At 38.4% G+C, this 19198-nt stretch overlaps 1 protein-coding gene and 1 long non-coding RNA gene across 2 annotated transcripts in view; one reads left to right on the plus strand and one right to left on the minus strand.

Moving 5' to 3' along the window:
* The window catches only part of OXR1 (oxidation resistance 1), a 490018-nt gene that overhangs the window by 9729 nt on the left and 461091 nt on the right, over positions 1–19198 (plus strand). The window lies entirely within an intron of this gene.
* Positions 1113–19198, minus strand: part of LOC134737134 (uncharacterized) — a 28049-nt gene continuing 9963 nt past the window's right edge. Inside the window, exons 2-3 of the long non-coding RNA XR_010121742.1 lie at positions 14307–15924; positions 1113–2812 (exon numbers count right to left, since the gene is read on the minus strand). This is a non-coding gene — a long non-coding RNA (uncharacterized lncRNA). The remainder of the gene's footprint in view (positions 2813–14306; positions 15925–19198) is intronic.

Here is a 19198-nt window from a genome sequence, read left to right on the forward strand (position 1 = left end):
GCCATTTTGACCAGTAGTCCTGAAGCATAATCTATAATCTGTTACTACTGGAAGAGGGGAATAAATGATAATGTGCCTGCTGGGCAGGCACATTAGACTGATGTCCATTCAGGATGCAGAAACTTGCTTTAGTGATCATGAATTACTAGAAAGAGAAAAGGAAAACCAAAACCCTTGAGTGTATTATCTCAACAATGTCTATATGGTAAACAGAAATACTGTTTTCATTTCCTAAGGCTACATAACAAACTACCACAAACTGGGTAGCTTAAAACAACAGAAATGTATTCTCTCACAGTTCTAGAGGCTAGAAGTCTAAAGTTAAGGTGTTGGCACGGCCATTCGGGCTTTGGAGGCTGTATGGGGAGAATCTGCTTCATGCCTTTCTCTTAGCTTCTAGTTTTGCTGGCAGTCCCCGGCATTTGTTGGTTTATAGACTCATCACGCCACCAATCTCCATCTTCATCATCTCATGGCTTTCTCCTCTGTGTCTCTGACTCAAATTCATAGAGACAGAAAGTAGAACGGTGGTTGCAAGGGGATGGGCGATGTGGGCATAGGGAGTCAGTGTTTAATGGGTACAGAGTTTCAGCTTTGAAAGGTGAAAAGACTAGTAGAGATAGATGGTGGTGACAGTTGCACAACGGTATGAAGGTACTGGATATCACTGAAGTGTACACTTAAAAACAGTTCACATGGTAAATGTAATGTCGTGTATTTTACCACAATTAAAAAAAATTAAACGTAAAAAGTGAAGAAGAAATTAGTGAAAATTTCTAATTCTTAAAAATCAAGTGAGGGCCAGTAGGATAGTTAAGAGTAAGTGGGAGCCTCAGACACAAGGGAAATCTGTGCCCATCCACGAGTTCTTTCCCAGGGACCTTTACTTAGTACTTAATCAGAAATTTTGGGGACAGAGAAGTTGACCAGAGAAAGCCCCCTTTGGTTCCACAGGTGTGCAGGTACTGAGACCCTGCCCTTAGGAACATGCACAAAATCCCACGTACCACCCCAGATTTTTCTCTCATGTGAAAAGCCTTACACAACTAGGAGAAGGGCAGAAACTATAGGGTCCAGGGTTCTGCGCTTATCCAAAGCAGAGGTCTGCAAGCCATATAGAGCATAGTTTGGTGCCACATGAAGAGGGAGGGGCAGAAAAGTTGGGGAAAAGCCAGCCCAAGGCCCTGGTGCATGGGGCCTAAGACTAAGGTTGGATTCAGAGAACTCAAAAGTTTACAGCAGCTGCGTTCATAATTGCTCCAAATTGGAAATAACCCAGATGTCTATCAATTGAGGAATGGACAAACAAATTAGAGTCATGGATTCCACAGAATAGAATTTTACTTGGCAATAGAAAGGAATAGAGGGAATTTTATAGACCTCACCACTGTACCAGTGATCACTGAGGATAACCACTGGGGCAGGAGCCATGAAATTTTCATGAAAATGTTCGGAAAATGTAAATGTTTGCAAGTAGATTAGGACAGTTATATGCCAGGCATGGTGGCTCACGCCTGTAATCCCAGGACTTTGGGAGGCTGAAGTGAGTGGAACATGAGTCAGGAATTCGAGACCAGCCTGGCCAAGATGGTGAAATCCCCGTCTTTACTAAAAATACAAAAATTAGCCAGGTGCATTGGCGCACCCTGTAGTCCCAGCTACATGGGAGGCTGAGAGAGGAGAAGCACTTGAACCTGGGAGGTGGAGGTTGCAGTGAGCAGAGATTGCACCACTGCACTCTACCCTGGGTGACAGAGCAAGACTCCATCTCAAAAAAAAAAAAAAAAAAAAAAGACACTTATATAGAAAGCAGGAGTACTTAGAAGGGCTGATTATAAGGGGAGAATATAAGGCCAGGAATGAGCGACCATAGTTTTTTAGTAAGGAAAATATCCTATATACAATCTGATTTTTTTCATTATCATACATAAAATACTACTGATTTATATGCTATATTCTATTTTTAAAACTCAAACCCATTTATCAATATATATACAACTTTCCCCCTACCCCAAACTTATGTCAAGTTAATCATAGAGTCTCCAAGTTTAAATGATTTAAAAAATTAATCTAAAATCTTTCTAAAATAGGTGGTTTTAACCTGTAGCTCACTGACATGGATAGAATTCAGTTAATTCACAAACCTGGACAGAGAAAATGACATCTTTATTGTTACTGACCTCTAATTGGAATTTGGCATATTCATTAATTATGGGTGTGGGTCACAAACCACATAAGTAATTAGCAGTACCTGTCACTTTGTCACCAATAGAAGTCACAGAGAATATATCACATTACAGTTGTTTGCAGATATTTTGAAAAATCATTTATGCTCATCACAACTTTGAAAATATGACTATTAGACCTGCTGTTAGAACTTTTTATTTCAAGTATAGTTGACTCGAACAATATGAGAGTTAATGGTGCTGACCTGCCACACAGTTGAAAATCCACATACAACATTCGACCCCTCAAAAACTTAACTACTAATAGCCTACTATTGACCAGAAGCCTTACAATAACATAGTTATTGTGTGTGTTATACGTATTATATACTGTATTCTTATAAGAAAGTAAACTAGAGAAAAGAAAATGCTATTAAGAAAATTATAAGGAAGATAACATATGTTTATACATTAAGTGGAAGTGAATAATCATAAAGGTCTTTATCCTTATCCTCTTCACACTGAGTAGGCTGAGAAGGAGGAGAAAGAAGAGGGACTTGTCTTGCTTTCTTGGGGTGGCAGAGATGGAAGAAAATTCACTTATAAATGGGCCCATACAGTTCAAACCTGTGTTGTCCAAGGGTCAACTGTATTAATAAAGAAACACATAGACTGTGTCAGAAATTCATTCTTTTAAAATTTGATAACTGTTTCTCATTGCATTTAGTTTCATTTGAAATCTTATGTATCTCATTTTTAGAATGTATTATAGGTTTTACAGACTCCCAGAGGGATTCATAGAACCAAAAAAGATGAAGAACCTAAAATCTTTCTTTGATTCCTCCCAGTAGTAAGTTCTATTCAGTGTGAACACTGGCTTGGTCCAGAAAGCCAGAACTATTGAGGGTGTTCTGACCACACTTGTGCTTGATCTGCCAGATGTCAGCTATGCAATTCCATAGGAAACACTGGTTCTAGCAGGTTTCATGCCATTTGCTGAGTTAGCACATTTCTGAGCATCTGTAGATTCTCTGTGGGCTTTCTAAAGGGCTTTTCCTATGTGGAGCAATGCAGTCTTAGAATTAAGTGCCATGTACAACCCATTATAACCTTTCCTATCAGGAGGCCTAGGTTTTAGACCATGCCATATGCATGACTCTGGATCCCTGGAACCCTAGATGGGGAGAGGCAGCTCTGAGTCTGTTCGGTTCAACCTCATGTGTCTGTGAATTCCCGAAGGACTGATGCCAAACTTCCAGGCCCATAGATCAGGGATATTTTTGTAAGTTTCAATATAGTTCCCTGGCAGGCTGGGTATGACTTAAATGAACATATCACCCTTCCCAAGATCTATACTCTTATCTTTTAAACTTTATTTATTCTAAGGGCTGTCATGCCAAAGCATATCATTTGGGTGACTTAAATATCAGTGGAGGTAGTAGTCGAAGGGCCTCCCCCTGAGGAGGAGGAGAATTGCTTCCCCGTGAGTCATATTTACAATTAGATACATACCCATTTTAAAGCTAAACTTTCTATTTTAATAAAGCTCATTTCTTTTTTGACTTCCTGACAGGAAGTTTTGGCTCTTTCAGGGTAAAATCTGCTTTAGTTTAACTTCTGTCATTGACCTAACTCAGGTCAGTGAAACCTTACAATTATTTAGGAATTTCCTGAAGTTACTAAAATGCTCTTACTGTGGCCTTCCTGATGTATTCAAGGAAGGCTAATCATAGCGACATCTGCCAAATCAAAATACATTTACTGGGAAACAGCAGTTTTAGGTTGCATGGAACTTTTTTTTTAAACCCTTTGACCAGCCTCTTCCCAAATGCACAGAACATTTTTCTAACAAATGCTGGGGATCCAAGTATGTGCCAGGCACTCAGCTGAACACAGGATACAATAAGGGGTAAAGCAAACATGGCCCATGCTTTCATGGAGCTAATAGTATAATGTGTGTGCTGGGGAAAGGATGTCAATTAGACTACCTGAGAGGTGCTCTGAAGGCCAAGCAGAGGGGGTCAGCAGGTTGTGCTGCAGGGGAACATGACACTGAGAATGGAGGGGCTGCCTAGGTTGAAGTCCACCTGGAGCTGGGGGCAGGATTAGAGAGGTGTTCCAGGCAGAGGAAATAGGATGGCACATTTGAGGACACAAAAGATGGTCAGAGTGTCTGGGGCAAGGTGAGTGTGGGACCAGATGGAGATGGAGAGGTAAGCCAGTGCCAGATAATCCAGAGTCCTCTTGGTGAGGCTAAGGATTTTGGTCTTTGAAGCAGGGGGTGACATGATCAACCATCCTTTACTGGCACAAACATAATGATATCTATTTTCCAAGAGAACACATAGTATTCAGCAAAATCAGCATGCCTAGCAACTTGAAAAAAGTCTTCTATTTAAACATAATGGACATGATACATATACCATAATACATATAGAACATTACAAATATGCCTTCACCTCCGGATAGCAAGCTTTCAGTTTCAGTGCTAGGATTAAATTACTTAGTTTCTCTGAGGTTCTGAGGGGAGGGAATTCTAAACCACTTGCCTTTGTCATTTGCCTTTGAAGAACTGTTTGTAAAGTTTCCATTATAAAAAGCTATTAACTTCAATCCTTTTTAAAAAAAAATGGCTGTTAAAATTATTCAGCTGTTCGCTTGCTATTGCCATAGCTTACTTGTTTATTTGAACTTTATTATAAAGGGCTGGAGTTATTGTTACTGTAATTGAATTGAATTGACTTGCAAAATAGTCCCTTATAGGGATGGTAATCTCTAGTACATTAAAATATATATATATATATATATATATCTATTTATTTATTTATTATACTTTAAGTTCTATGGTACATGTGCACAACGTGCAGGTTTGTTACATATATATACATGTGCCATGTTGGTGTGCTGCACCCATTAACTCATCATTTACATTAGATATATCTCCTAATGCTATCCCTTCCCGCTCCCCCCACCCCACGACAGGCCCCAGTGTGTGATATTCTAGAAAATTTTGAGTCTCCCATTTGATTAGCAAACATGAGCCAAAGTCATACTAAACAATCATGTACATGGCCCTCTCAGCTACTCCTCTGAATTAAAAGTCTTTGCAATCTTTAGATCATTTGAGTGAGAATGTAAAATGCAGTTTTCATTTCACGTATATATTTTTTTAAATGGGAAAATTTTGTCTGCAGAGTAATTGGGCAGCTCTGCCTCATTTTTAGTGTTAACTACCAGTGGGGATTAATTACTTGCCAGCTCATTATATGATTCTCATGGAAACTCAGAGTTTGCGGATACTTTGGAGCATTGGACAGTAACCAGTGTCCTTCCGTTTAATGCTGCCGCCCTTGGTCTGTGTGTCCCCATATGTGCAATTTTTGAAACGTTTCACGTGAAGCAAAGACAGCTTGTGCTGAAACAGCTGGCCTCCACCTGCACTTGGGAGGCTCATTATTATTCACCAAGTACTTATTATCTAGTAAGCAGAAGACATGAGAAGTTGCATATTGATTCTGCATTGTGAGGCACTTTCAAAGACCCCTTAGACAAGGCTATTCAGAGGAGGTGACTAGAGCAGTTGCAGAGAATTATTTTTCTGTGGCATCTTTATACACGATGTCAACAAGAGCCTTAGAATCTGCCTACTATCAGAGGACCTTGTTCTCTAGCGGGTTCTGTTTTTGAGACTGTCCTTCTGTGAATGTGTGTCTTTATGCAACATTCCTTTGTGGACTCCCTTCCTTCTGGGAATGTGTGTCTTTAATCTATGCAACATTCCTTTGTGGACTGCCCTTGCCCCATAACCAACTTTTTCAGTCCTGTGGTGGATGTGGGGCTAATGTGACCTATCCAGCCAAATAACTCTCACGTGTAGATGCAGTGAATTACTGAAGGATAGATTCATGATCTAAGCTGGTAAAATGATGACCGTATTCCCTGAGATTTTGACAGAACACTAAAAACTCGCTGTCTTCCTCAGGGAGGTTACAAATCTGTTGGGATTCTTGCCTAGTGCAGCTAATGCCTATCTTTGTTATCCAATGGGGGAAGCCTGCCTGAAAGTGAAATTAGTCAAAACAAAACAAAAAGTAAAAAAGTACATGTAGCCCATTAATCTCACCACACCTGCAGCTGGTATGATTTCTGAATATTTCAGTTGCATTAACCCGTTATTTTTCACTTCTATTTAAGGTAACTTAAGTTAGGGGTTTTTTTTTAATGAAAATAATTAAAACATAAATCCTGCCTACACTGTCCCTACATTGAGGTGGCAGCAGGAAGAGAGAGGCCTGAAGATATCATCTGGTATAGATGTAAAAATTTCTGTTGCCCTGAGCCAAAAAGAATTTGTAAGAGAGACCAAAGAAGGTGGTAACTTTTCTCTCCTGTTTCTATTTTCTTTAAGTAGCACTGGATGTTTTAACAAAACCTTTTTACATTCTGAGGTTGTAGAATCCTAGTTTTTCTCATGTACAGAATTGAGAGACCTTGTGTTGCTATGTATTACAGAAACAAACATAAATGAGCTGGACAAATCCTAGTTACAGCTTTGCCATTTGAAATCCATGGATACATTTATTTCTCATGCATTTGCTTTTAGCATGAGGTATTCTAAGGTCTATTGTTCAACGAATAAGATATTACAACTCCAGTAATGGTCTCTAACATGAATAACAATATTAGAGGGACAAGCAGTAAAAATAATAAAAGACAAATTATCTTGTCGATTCTCTATTTCTAGTAACTCAGCAATAAAAGCCATTTATGTTCTCATCTGGACATTAAATAGCTAGAAAATATGAGTCAGTCATTTCGGATGCAAAATTCTGCCGCAGCTTCATTCCATTTGGTATCGTAGGTATCAGTTTCATACAGACATTTCCTTTTAACAACAGGAAAGAAAAGATGCCCAATACGGTAATAAAAATGAGTATTTCAAATGTCCTGTAGACCTCAAGTAGAAAGCAGAAAAACAGAGGAACTAAAATGACATTTCTGGTATAAGTTTATGATAGAGGCTTATTTCTCATGATGTCTTTATGAAAAGACATGTGAAACATGTATAAATTAGGATTGTTCATGGCTAAAAGGAGATCAGGGGTATTGGAGGTATTATTAAGATTCACTTTATCTTACATTGATATTTGTCCTGTGGATAATAATTTCTGCTAAGAAGGGTTATAAGATAAGTTTTTTAACTAAAAATAGAACATGGTTACTAAGCTATAAGAAGAGATAATCTGCATATTAATTCAATGACCAGAAAACAGTGTCATCCAAGGTATAGTCTGAATGGTCTCCAAGTACATTATGAAACACCTTGGTTGGCTCACTTCCAATTAGAGGGAAAAGTGCAGTAAACACCAATTTCCCACATGGCATCATAGAATGTACTAAGGTGTTTATTATCCCTTATGATACTGCAATAGGAAAATAGGTTTCTCCTTCCCAGGTAATTTAATGGGAAGAACATTCCATTTCAAAAAAAAAAAATTCTGCACAAAAGAAAGTAGCATGAGCATAATGAAACTCTGTGCTGTATTTAATGAACCGATGGCTTAATAAACTATTGCCTTGGTGACAAAAAAAAGTTCTGATCTTTGTATCTATAAGAAACTTTTCTAGTAAGCAAAATTAGCATTCACATTTAAATTTGGTGTTTGCTTCCAATACTTAATTTGTTATTAGTTCCTATTTCTACAAGCCTATATAGTTAACAGAGCAGAGCTCCTCTGAGCTGTTCCAGCCAGATGGAACATTTCATAGTCTCACATGGGAAGTGGCTGGAATCCAAACTTCTGTGCGATGGAGTTTCCTGTGCATTTGGATCTGTCTGCAAGTTCTTCTACCAAAAGGAGTGACGTGTGAAGCATATCCTGTTGCCATAGCCACACCCATGCAGAATGCAGAGGCTGCTGGATGGGACCTACAGCTGCAGCCTGAAGACAGCTGGCCATGAAAACAGATGGGGTCCCTGGGCTATGAGAATTTAGTACTGGCAGGTGAAGTGTATTGGAAGATGTGGGAGCCTTCTTAAATTTTGTGAAATTAAGAGAGAGCTGGGCTTGCAGAAGTCCAAGTGTTGACTCTGAATTCATGAACACTGCATGTGGAACATTGCTGACAGCCTGAGCATTCTGTTATTTACAGTACAGACTCTGATGCAAGGAAGGGACTGTTCCAATGCAGAATAGCATGAACCACAGAGGAGCAACATCTGGGCAACAAAAGTAGAAGGAATGTCCAAATATTTCCCATAGCCTCTCATGAATGTGATTCTGACCAGAATTGATCAGAATTGATTTAAGAACACCTCCCTTGACAACCTAAATATGTGTGTGTATATATATATGTGTGTGTGTATATATATATACACACACACACATACTCTCTCTCTATATATATTTATATACACACATATACTCTCTATATATTAATATATATTTAAATTTATATATTTATAATATATAATGTTTAATATATAAATATATATGGAGAGTATGTATGTGTGTGTATATATATGTGTGCATATATATAGTATATTCTTAAGATATCTGCATAATAAACTGTAAGTCATTTTCATTCTGAGTTTCAGGGATTCACAACTCATTCATTCATTCATTCTTTCATTCAGCAAGTGTCTCAATTGTGCACTCTTTGTCAAACATTGGGAAAAATGTGGTGAATAACACCAGAGAAATCCTTATTTTCACAGACTTTGCTTTCCAGTTTATAGTGACAATCATCCAAGGGACATACCTCAAAATAATAGAAGACATCTATGACGAACTCACAGCCAGCATCATATTGAATGGGCAAAAGCTGGAAGCATTCCCCTTAAGAACTGAAATAAGACAAGGATGCCCACTCTAACCACTCCTATTCAACCTAGTACTGGAAGTCTTAGCCAAAGCAGTCAGGCAAGAGGAAGAAATACAAGGCATCCAAATAGGAAAATAAGTTATCAAGCTATCTCTCTTCGCTTCTATACCTAGAAAACTCCAAAGACTCTTCCAAAATACTGCTAGAACTGATAAGCTATTTTAATAAGTTTTCAGCATTCAAAATCAATGTATAAAAATCAGTAACATTTGTATACAACAATAATGTCCAGGCTAAGAGTCAAATCAAGATCACAGTCCCATTTACAACAGCCACAAAGAAAGGAAATACTTAGGAACACAGCTAACCAAGGAGGTGGAAGACTTCTGCAAGGAGAATTACAAAACACTGCTGGAAGAAATCAGAGATGATACAAATAAATAGAAAAACATTCAATGCTCATGGATTGGAAGAATCAATATCATTAAAATGGCCATACTGTCTAAAGCAATTTATAGATTCAATGCTATTCCTATCAAACCATCAATGTAATTCTTCCCAGAATTAGATCACACTACCCAATTTCAAACTATCCTACAAAGCTATAGTAACCAAAACAACACGGCACTGGTACAAACACAGACACATTGATATGGTTTGGCTATGTCCCCACCCAAATCTCATCTTGAATTGTAGTTCTCATAATCCCCATGTGTCATGGGGTGACCCAGTGGGAAGTAATTGAATCATTGGGGCAGTTACTCCCATGCTGTTCTCATGATAGTGAGTGAGTGAGTTCCACCAGATCCGATGGTTTTATAAGGGACTTTCCCCTTTGACTGGCACTTCTCCTTGCTACTGCCATGTGAAGAAGGACATGTTTGCTTCCCCTTCCACCATGATTGTAAGTTTCCTGAGGCCTCCCCAGCCTTGCAGAACTGTGAGTCAATTAAACCTCTTTCCTTCTTAAATTACCCAGTCTCAGGTATTTCTTCCTAGCAGTGTGAGAATGGACTAATACACACATAGACAAATGGAACAGAGTAAAAATCTCAGAAATAAAGCCACACACTTAATCTGATTTTCTACAAGGTTGGTAAAAACAAGCAATAGGGAAAGGACTCCCTATTCAATAAATGGTGCAGACATAACTGGCTAGCCATATGCAGAATAATAAAACTGGACCCTTTTCACCAAATACAATAATTAACTCAAGATGGATTAAAAATTTAAATGTAAGATCTCAAGCTACAAAAATCCTAGAATAAAACCTAGGAGATACCCTTCTTGACATTAGCTTTGGCAAAGAATGTTTTGCTAAGTCCCAAAAAGCAATTGCAACAAAACCAAAAATTGACAAGTGGGACCGAATTAAAGAGCTTCTGCATAGCAAAAGAAACTATCAATAAAGTAAACAGCCTATAGAATGGGAGAAAATATTCACAAACTAAGCATCCAACAAAGGTTTAATGTCCAAAGTCTATAAGGAACTTAAATCAATAGTCAAAAAACAAATAACCCCATTAAAAAATGGGCAAGGGACATTCACAGACACTTCTAAAAGGAAGACTTACAAATGGCCAACACACATATGAAAAAATACTCATCATCACTAATCAGCATAGAAATAAATAATCAAAACCACGATAAGATACCACCCCCAACCAGTCAGAATGGCTATTATTAAAGTCAAAAAAGAGATGATGCTGGTGAGGCTGCAGAGAAAAGGGAACACTTATACATTGTTGGTGGGAATGTAAATTAGTTCAACCACAGTGGGAAGCAGTTTGGAGATTTCTCAAATAACTTAAAACAGAGGTGCCATTTGACCCACTAATCCCATTGCTTGGTATATGGCCAAAGGAGAATGGGTCATTCTACCAAAAAGACACATGCACTCGTATTTTCATTGCTGGGCTATTCACAGTAGCAAAGACATGGAATCAACCTAGGTGCCCATTAATGGTGGATTGTATATAGAAATTATGGTACACATACATCATGGAATACTATGCAGCCATAAAAAATAATGGAATCATGTCCTTTACAGCAACATGGATGGAGATGGAGGACATAATCCTAAGTGAATGAATGTACAAGACCAAATACTGCATGTTTTCACTTATAAATTGGAGCTAAACATTGAGAACACATGAACGTAAACCTGGGAACAGGAGACACTGTAGACTACTAGAGGGGGAAGGAGAAAGGAAGATGTAACTCAAAAAACTACCTACTGGGTATTGTGCTCACTACATGGGTGCAACACACCCATGTAGCAAACTTGCATTTGTACTACAGTATCTAAAATAAAAGTAGAACAAAAAGTCTCAGTGGAAACCATTATAAATGCAAGATTTGTATTAGCATTAAATTGCATCATTCTTGGAAGTAAATGTAAACAAACAAAACAGAAAAACAAGCACATACAGCAGTCTCCTGCTTAACTGTAGTTTTCCTTTTCAAGGTTTCTGTTACTAGTGGTCAATCACAGTCTGAAAATATTAAATGGAAAATTCTATACATAAATTTCATTAGTTTCAAATTGCTTGTCATTCTGAGTAGTATGCATGTATTAGTCCATTTTCACACTGCTGCGAAGAAATACCAGAGACTAGGTAATTTATAAAGAAAAGGAGGTTTAATAGACACAGTTCCACATGGCTGGGGAGGGCTCACAATCATGGCAGAAGGCAAAGGAAAAGCAAAAGCACGTTTTACATGGCGGCAGGCAAGAGAGAATGTGCAGGGGACCTGCCCTTTATAAAACCATCAGATCTTGTGAAACTTACTACCATGAGAATAGCAAGGGAAAACCCACCTCCGTGATTCATTTACCCGCACCCCCCAACGGGTCCCTCCCACAACATGTGGGGATTATTGGAGCTACAATTCATGATGAGATTTGGGTGGGGACACAGCCAAACCATATCAACATGTGATGAAATCTGCCATCTTGCTGTGGTCCAGCTGGGGTGTGAATCATCCTTTTGTTCAGCGTATCCATGCTATAGATCCCACCCACCCATAGCCTCAGTTATCATATCTATTGTTGCAGTATTGTAGTGCTTGTATTCAAGTCATCCTTATTTTACTATTAATAATGGCCCCAAAGCACAAGAGTAGTGATGCTGGAATTTGTATATGCCAAAGAGAAGCTGGAAAGTGCTTCCTTTAAGTGAAAAGGTGAAAGTTCTCAACTTAATAAGGAAAGGGAAACTAATCACATGCTGAGATTGCAAAAATCTACATTAAGACTAAATCTAGCCAAGAAATTGTGGAGAAGGAAAACAAAATTTGTGTTAGTTTTGCGGTTGCACCTCAAACTGCAAAAGTGACAGCCAGAGTGCGTGGTGAGTGACTAGTTAAGATGGAAAAAGCACTAAATCTGTGGGTGGAAACCATGAACAGAAACATGTTCTGATTGATGGCAATTGGTTTTGGTACTATCCTTGGTTTCAGGTATCCACTGGCAGGTCTTGGAATGTATTCCTCTGCAGATAAAGAGGGACTACTGTACATAAATAAAAGCTTTGAAGAAAACATATTCTGATAATGTGATAAAGCATGATAAGCATGAGGGTTGGTGAGCAGTAATAGAAAAGAGAAGGAGCATGAGGATTCACCTGAGAGTAGACCAATATTTAGAGGATAAGAAGACAGGGAGGCACCAGGCAGGGGAACTGAGAAGGAGCAGCCTGTGAGGTAGTGAGAATCAAGGAAGTAGTCCTAAGCAAATGTTTATGTCTCTGAAGAATGTTAAGCCCAGGTGTGACCTGATCAAATGGATGCTTTCAGGAAGCTTCACCCTGGTTGCCAAGGGGGCAGGACTAGAGCAGGGTAAGAGCAGAGGCACAGAAACCATTTAATGGGCTGTTGCTGTGACGTGAGAAATAAGGACTGCTTGGACTATGATTGTAGCAGTAGATGTGATAAAGGTAGCTAGATCTGGGATATCTTTCAAAGGTAATGTGCAAAAAATGGTTGTACACAGAAGATTTCCTGATGGATTCAATATTGGATGTGAGGGAAAGAGAACTGGGCGATCTACTTTTACATCGATTCTACAGAAAATATTCATCTGAAATTTTGCTATCTGGTCTGTAACAACATGAGAAGCTTGGGCCAAAATGTAAATCACATTTTTTTTTTCCTGGCAAGATTCTTTCAAGGAAGGAAGTACATTGATTTACATTGTAGCACAGTCCCTTATCTTGTCATAGACTGGAAGGCACTTCCAGACAGCCTCATATGCAGATCTTACATTGCAACATTGAATTAGATGAAGTCATCAGTGAAAGCCATTATTACTAAGTGGTTTATCCAGTCACATTCTTGAAGAATTGCTGATTCTGTCATTGTACAGGAGTGTTGTGGTTGCCAACATTACTTGGAACTGCACACAGATAAGTTATAACATACTTTGTGGAGCAATGCCTTCTTAAACTTATGTGTCTTGGGTTATTTTGTGCTGCTATAACAGAATATCTGAGACTGGATAATTTATGAAGAACAGAAATTTATTCTCTCTCATGGTTCTTGGAGGCCGGAAAGTCCAAGATCAAGGCTTCATCTGGTGAGGGCCTTTTTACTGTGTCCTCACATGGCAGAAGACAGAAGAGCAAGAGAGGGACAAACTCTATGTCCTTACATGGCAAAAGGCAAAAGACAGAACCCATTCCTCCAAGCCCCTTCATAGAGGCACTAATCCATTCGTGAGGGTGGAGCCTTCATGACCTAAACATTTCCCAAAACACCCTGCCTCCCAACACTTTTGTACTGGGGATAAAGCTTCCAATATGAATTTTGGGGGACACATTCAGACCATAGCATTATGATTTCTAGATTTTCGTATGGTCGGTTTAATTTTTTTTTTTTTTTTTTGGTAAGTAGGCAAATAGAATAAGTTGAGGAAAACATCTTTTAAAAAAAGTGAATTACTCTGTGTTTATGAAGTAGGGTCACAGGGTGTATTAGGCCAATCTTGCATTGCTATAAAGAAAGGCCAGGCACGACGGCTCACACCTGTAGTCCCGGCACTTTGGGAGGCCGAGGCGGGCAGATGATGAGGTCAGGAGTTCGAAACCAGCTTGGCCAACATGGTGAAACCCCATCTCTTAAAGATACAAAAAATTAGCCAGGCTTGGTGGCATGTGCCTGTGATCCCAGCTACTTGGGAGGCTGAGGCAGGAGAATTGCGTGAACTCAGGAGACAGAGGTTGTGGTGAGCCGAGATGCACCATTACACTCCAACTTGGGTGGCAGGGCAAGACTCTGTCTCAAAAAAAAAAAAAAAAAAAAGAAAGAAACAAATACCTGAGACTGGGTAATTTATAACGAAGAGAAGGTTAGCTGTCTCACAGTTCTGCAGGCTTTACAGGAAGCATGGTGCTGGCCTCTTCTCAGCTTCTGGGGAGGACTCAGGAAGCTTACAATCATGGCAGAAGATGAAGCGGGGAGTAAGCACATCGCATGGCAGATGCAGGAGAGAGAGAGAGACAGAGACAGAGAAAGGTGCCAAACACTTTTAAATAACCAAATGTCATGAGAACTCACTATCACAAAGACAGCACCAAGCCATGAAGGATCTGCCTCCACTATCACCTCCCACCAGGCCCCACCTCCAGCATTGGGGATTACAATTCAACATGAGATTTGGGCAGGGACAAATAGCCAAACCATACCACAGGGCAACTCAAGCAAACCCTTACTTGTTCTTGAAAACTTAACTCATGTGCCACTTTTATGAGGACTTTCATATCTTTTAACCATTCTACATGTTTTTCCTTTGTGTTTTTATAACACTCTGTGTATTTTACCATTATAATAGCATTATTATAAATCAAGAGTAGTAGACTTACCTTTACTTGCCTCCCCCTAAACTGGAAGCAAGTAGAAGGAAGACTGTGTCTTATAATTTCAGAATCCAGTAGGATATATAGAATATTGTAGATATTTAATTTAATCCTTATAAGCTAAGTGGTGTGATCTTAATTTCAAGGAACAAAAGGATAATTGTGTACACTGCTGGGCATAATGGTTAGCACTTAACTTTGGGGTAACTACCAAGGCAAAGCCTTCATTAGGCTAATGACAATCCAAGGTAAATGATATCAGTTGCAACCTCAAATATAAGGATAAGAGGTTTTAGGATTTAAATGAGGATTACACATTGGACTTACCCATCTCTATTAAAAGAGAGCAACTGGCATGAGTGATAGTGCTTCAAAAATAAAGGACATTATAGTATATATTGTGTATATATACATACATATACACTGTATATATGTCTATTGTATATATGTGATGTATACATATTATAATGTATGCATATAATAACCTCATTGTCACTTATTATACAACATGTTATGCATGACTGATTATATGCATAACTCATTATATAATGTTACCATAAGATTTGAGGTGCTGGGATCTAGTAATTTTTTTTTCTTATTTGCTTCTTTAGTATCAGCTGGAGTTCAGAGGTGGTATTTGGCAAAACCTCTGAGAATCTAAAGAGTCGATTATAGTTTACAAGCTGACCCGTTACCATCCAGTGCATCTAGGTTTCTTAACAAATCACAGTTTGTGAAGCTAAGGTGTTTTCCATTCAAAAGATTTTTTGAGCATCTACCATGTGAAAAAGTACCAGGTGCCATTAAAGTGCTAGGCACTGTAGGGGAATAGAAAGATGAATTAGACATGAATCTTGTCCTTAAGGAAGAGTGAGATGAAATATCTGCCATTTCTTTGTTGCACATACCTCCACATACTGAAGGATAATGCAGACTGAACCTCTGTCCTGAAGAGTGAGTCATGCTTCCTTGGTGGAGATCTCCGAGTCTGGAAATCTTCTAGCCTGACAGTGTCATATCTGTTCTTCCCACTGATTGTTCCCAGAAGTGGCTGCTTTCTTCAATTCTTGAAATTGTTCCTGTAGGTGTACCACTCATTAGGAAAGATCCCAACTGTGACAGCACTTTTCAAAACCAGTGTTGTTTGAAGTCTCCTGCTGGTTGTCCCAGCCTGCAGTTCTTCGAGAGTCTCATGGGCTTATAATCAACTTGCACTGTACTCCCAATCCCTTCTCATTTCCTTGTTTTGCCCTGAAGCAATCAATGGTCCTATCAACTTTCACTTAGCTACAAGTGAGTTCTCCAAAGATCTCTTTCTTACCCTGTTCCTAAAAGCAGGCGTAAAAAGAATTAGTAACCTCCCCAAGCTCTTTTAGGTATTGATAATGACGATGATAATACTAATAATGATATTAGTAATATTTATTGAGGGCTAAAAATAGGTGAATTCCCATTCTAAGTGATTGGCAGATATTTTCTAATTTGTTCCTTGTAACTGTGGAAAGAAGATAGCATTATTATTACATTTTAAGATAAGTAACCTAGTCAAAGAGAAGTTAAGTTCTTGCCTATCACCTTCCTCATTTCTTAGTACCACCTATAAAACCAGCCCCATATTGAGTTCTAGTTTTCCCATAAGCTTCCTATGATTGACTAAACTCTAGTGATCACCTGTTTGTGTTGATGAATAGTAGTAAGGCCAGTGTACATATTAGGGACTAAATATCATCTCTGGCTGTCATGCTCTCCTTGGACAAGCAGTGAATGTTTGTATGGTTCTTGAGCTTGTATCAAAGGCTGATGTAGGTTTAAGAGAGGAAAGATAACACTGGGACAAGAGTAGTCTCAGGTTATGACACCTGTCTTTGCCTATGCTAGTATGAGTGTTTCTAATTTTTGTCTTATAATTTTCATGTATTTATTTTGACCTGAATTGGTAACAGATGCTGTATGAACATTGGTTTTCCTTGAAAAAGTTAGTCTTCATCTCTAGGAGGAGTCCAAGCACACCCTAGAGCTGGGATGGTAACGCTACTTAACATTTTCACTGCCGTTTAGAGGCACTTAGGCCTGAAACTGCATGTGTTTCATGTGCATTATTTCACTTAATCCTCATAAAAACCTCAGGAGGTTGATTCCACTGTATTATGGATACAGTAATCTGTATATAGCAATCCGTGTGGCTGATTACTCATTCCTTTATAAAATGACTTGAACCTCATGATTGGGAAGACATTAGATGAATGGACTCAGATTTTATTTTATTTTACTTTGTCTTTGATTATTTAATTTTATTTTATCTTATATCAGATATATTATTTTTTCTTGGATTAGATAATTTTCCTAAGGAGGAGGATCCTACCACTTATTAACTACAGTAATGTGTCCCTTAATGACAGGGAAGCATTCTGAGAAATGCATCTTTAGTTGATTTCATTGTTATGTGAACATCATAGAGTGTGCTTACACAAACCTAGATAGTACAGCCCATTATACACCTTGGCTATATGGTATAGACTATTGTTCCTAGGCTACAAATCTGTACAGTACGTTACTGTACCAAATACTGTAGGCAGTTGTAACACAATGGTAAGTATTTGTGTATCTAAATATTGCTAAACATAGAAAAGGTACAGTAAAAACACAGTATTATAATCTTATGGGACCACTGTCCTATATGCCATACATAGTTGACTAAAATGTCATCATGCCAGGTATGACTGTACCTGCTATTTGGGGGGCACTATCCTAGCTGTTTCCAAATAGTTTCTTATTTCTACCAATCTTATGATTTAGGTTAAATATGGATTTAGAATGTATTTTCAAACATGCACAACTCTTTGCCTAAGAACACCTTGGGAAAGGAGTAGGGACAAATCTATAAGATAAAGAAAATAAACAAAAAGTGGTGAGGGGACTTAATGAATACGGAGCAGATGTTTAACATGGAGAAGAGATCTTTGCCAGCAAGCTATTGCCCTGGCAGATACATAAACTTTATCCTGTGGGAGGCAATGATCTGGCGACAAACCAAATGTAATCCTTGCAAAGGAATATTGCAATAAAATTTGGTTGGTAGTCAACAACAATTTTTCTTATAATAAGTATGATTTGTTTCTCTGCCTTCTCTATCAGATATGCTTCTGCTTATTTGTGCATAACAAGTAGGGATGGGGGAAAAATACGTCCTTACAATAGGAACCTGTATTAGTCTGTTCTTATGCTGCTAACAAAGACATACCCAAGACTGGTAATTTATAAAGAAAAAGAGGTTTAATGGACTCACAGATCTACATGGCTAGAGAGGCCTCACAATCATGGTGGAAGGCAAAGGATGAGCAAAGGCACATCTTACAGGGAGGCAGGCAAGAGAACGTGTGCCCAGGAACTGCCCTTTATAAAACCATCAGATCTTGTGAGACTTATTCACTATCAAGGTAATAGCACAGGAAAAACCAGTCCCCATGATTCAATTACCTCCCACGACATGTGGGGATTATGGGAGCTACAATTCAAGATGAGAATTTGTTGGGGACCCAGCCAGACCATATCAGAATCAATTATGATAATAAAGTCTCTGTCTCTATAATGCCAATGTTTTCTGCAGTATTTTATGAAAGTGAGTGGAATGGAATAGTATGCACTGGAATAGAAAATATACAAAGGTGGATACTCAGAGCCATAAATATTGACAGATGGAAGATGCACATAGCTGATTTGAGCTATAGTATCAAATAATACTTTTTTATTGCAAGAAAAACTTTCTGGAGGAAAAAACAAAACAAAACTAATAAACGAACAAACAAACAAAAAACCACCCCAGAACAAAAGCAATTGTGTTTATTGGCAGAAGGATAAAACCTTTACTAATCTGTCCAGATTGAAACACGTTCTTTTCTTTCCCCTCCAGTGACCCTGAAAAACAAAACATGAGAAAGATGCATATATATATATATATATATATATATGTGTGTGTGTGTGTGTGCATATTTTGTATGTATGTGTGTGCTATATGTAATAACATTGCTTATTTAATCTCACATATATACAGATATACAATGAGTTGGGATAAGCTAGACAATATTGTACGTTAACAATCAAACCCCAAATCTCAGTGGTTTAGACCACAAAAGTTTATTGATCACTCAGGTGAACTTACTTTATCACTTTGTGTTCATCGCAGATTAACTGCACCTCTCCTTTACCTCAATTCATTCTGGACTGAGGCTGACAGTGTAGCATATACCTGTAATATTACCTATCTTTTAACAGAGAGAAAGATAAGAACATGGCAGACCTCATACTAGATTTAAGAGCTTCTGCTCACGTGAATCAATTCTTTCCACATGTCAT

Source organism: Symphalangus syndactylus, chromosome 7 (assembly GCF_028878055.3).
Source record: "Symphalangus syndactylus isolate Jambi chromosome 7, NHGRI_mSymSyn1-v2.1_pri, whole genome shotgun sequence".
Classification (NCBI taxonomy): Eukaryota; Metazoa; Chordata; class Mammalia; order Primates; family Hylobatidae; genus Symphalangus; species Symphalangus syndactylus.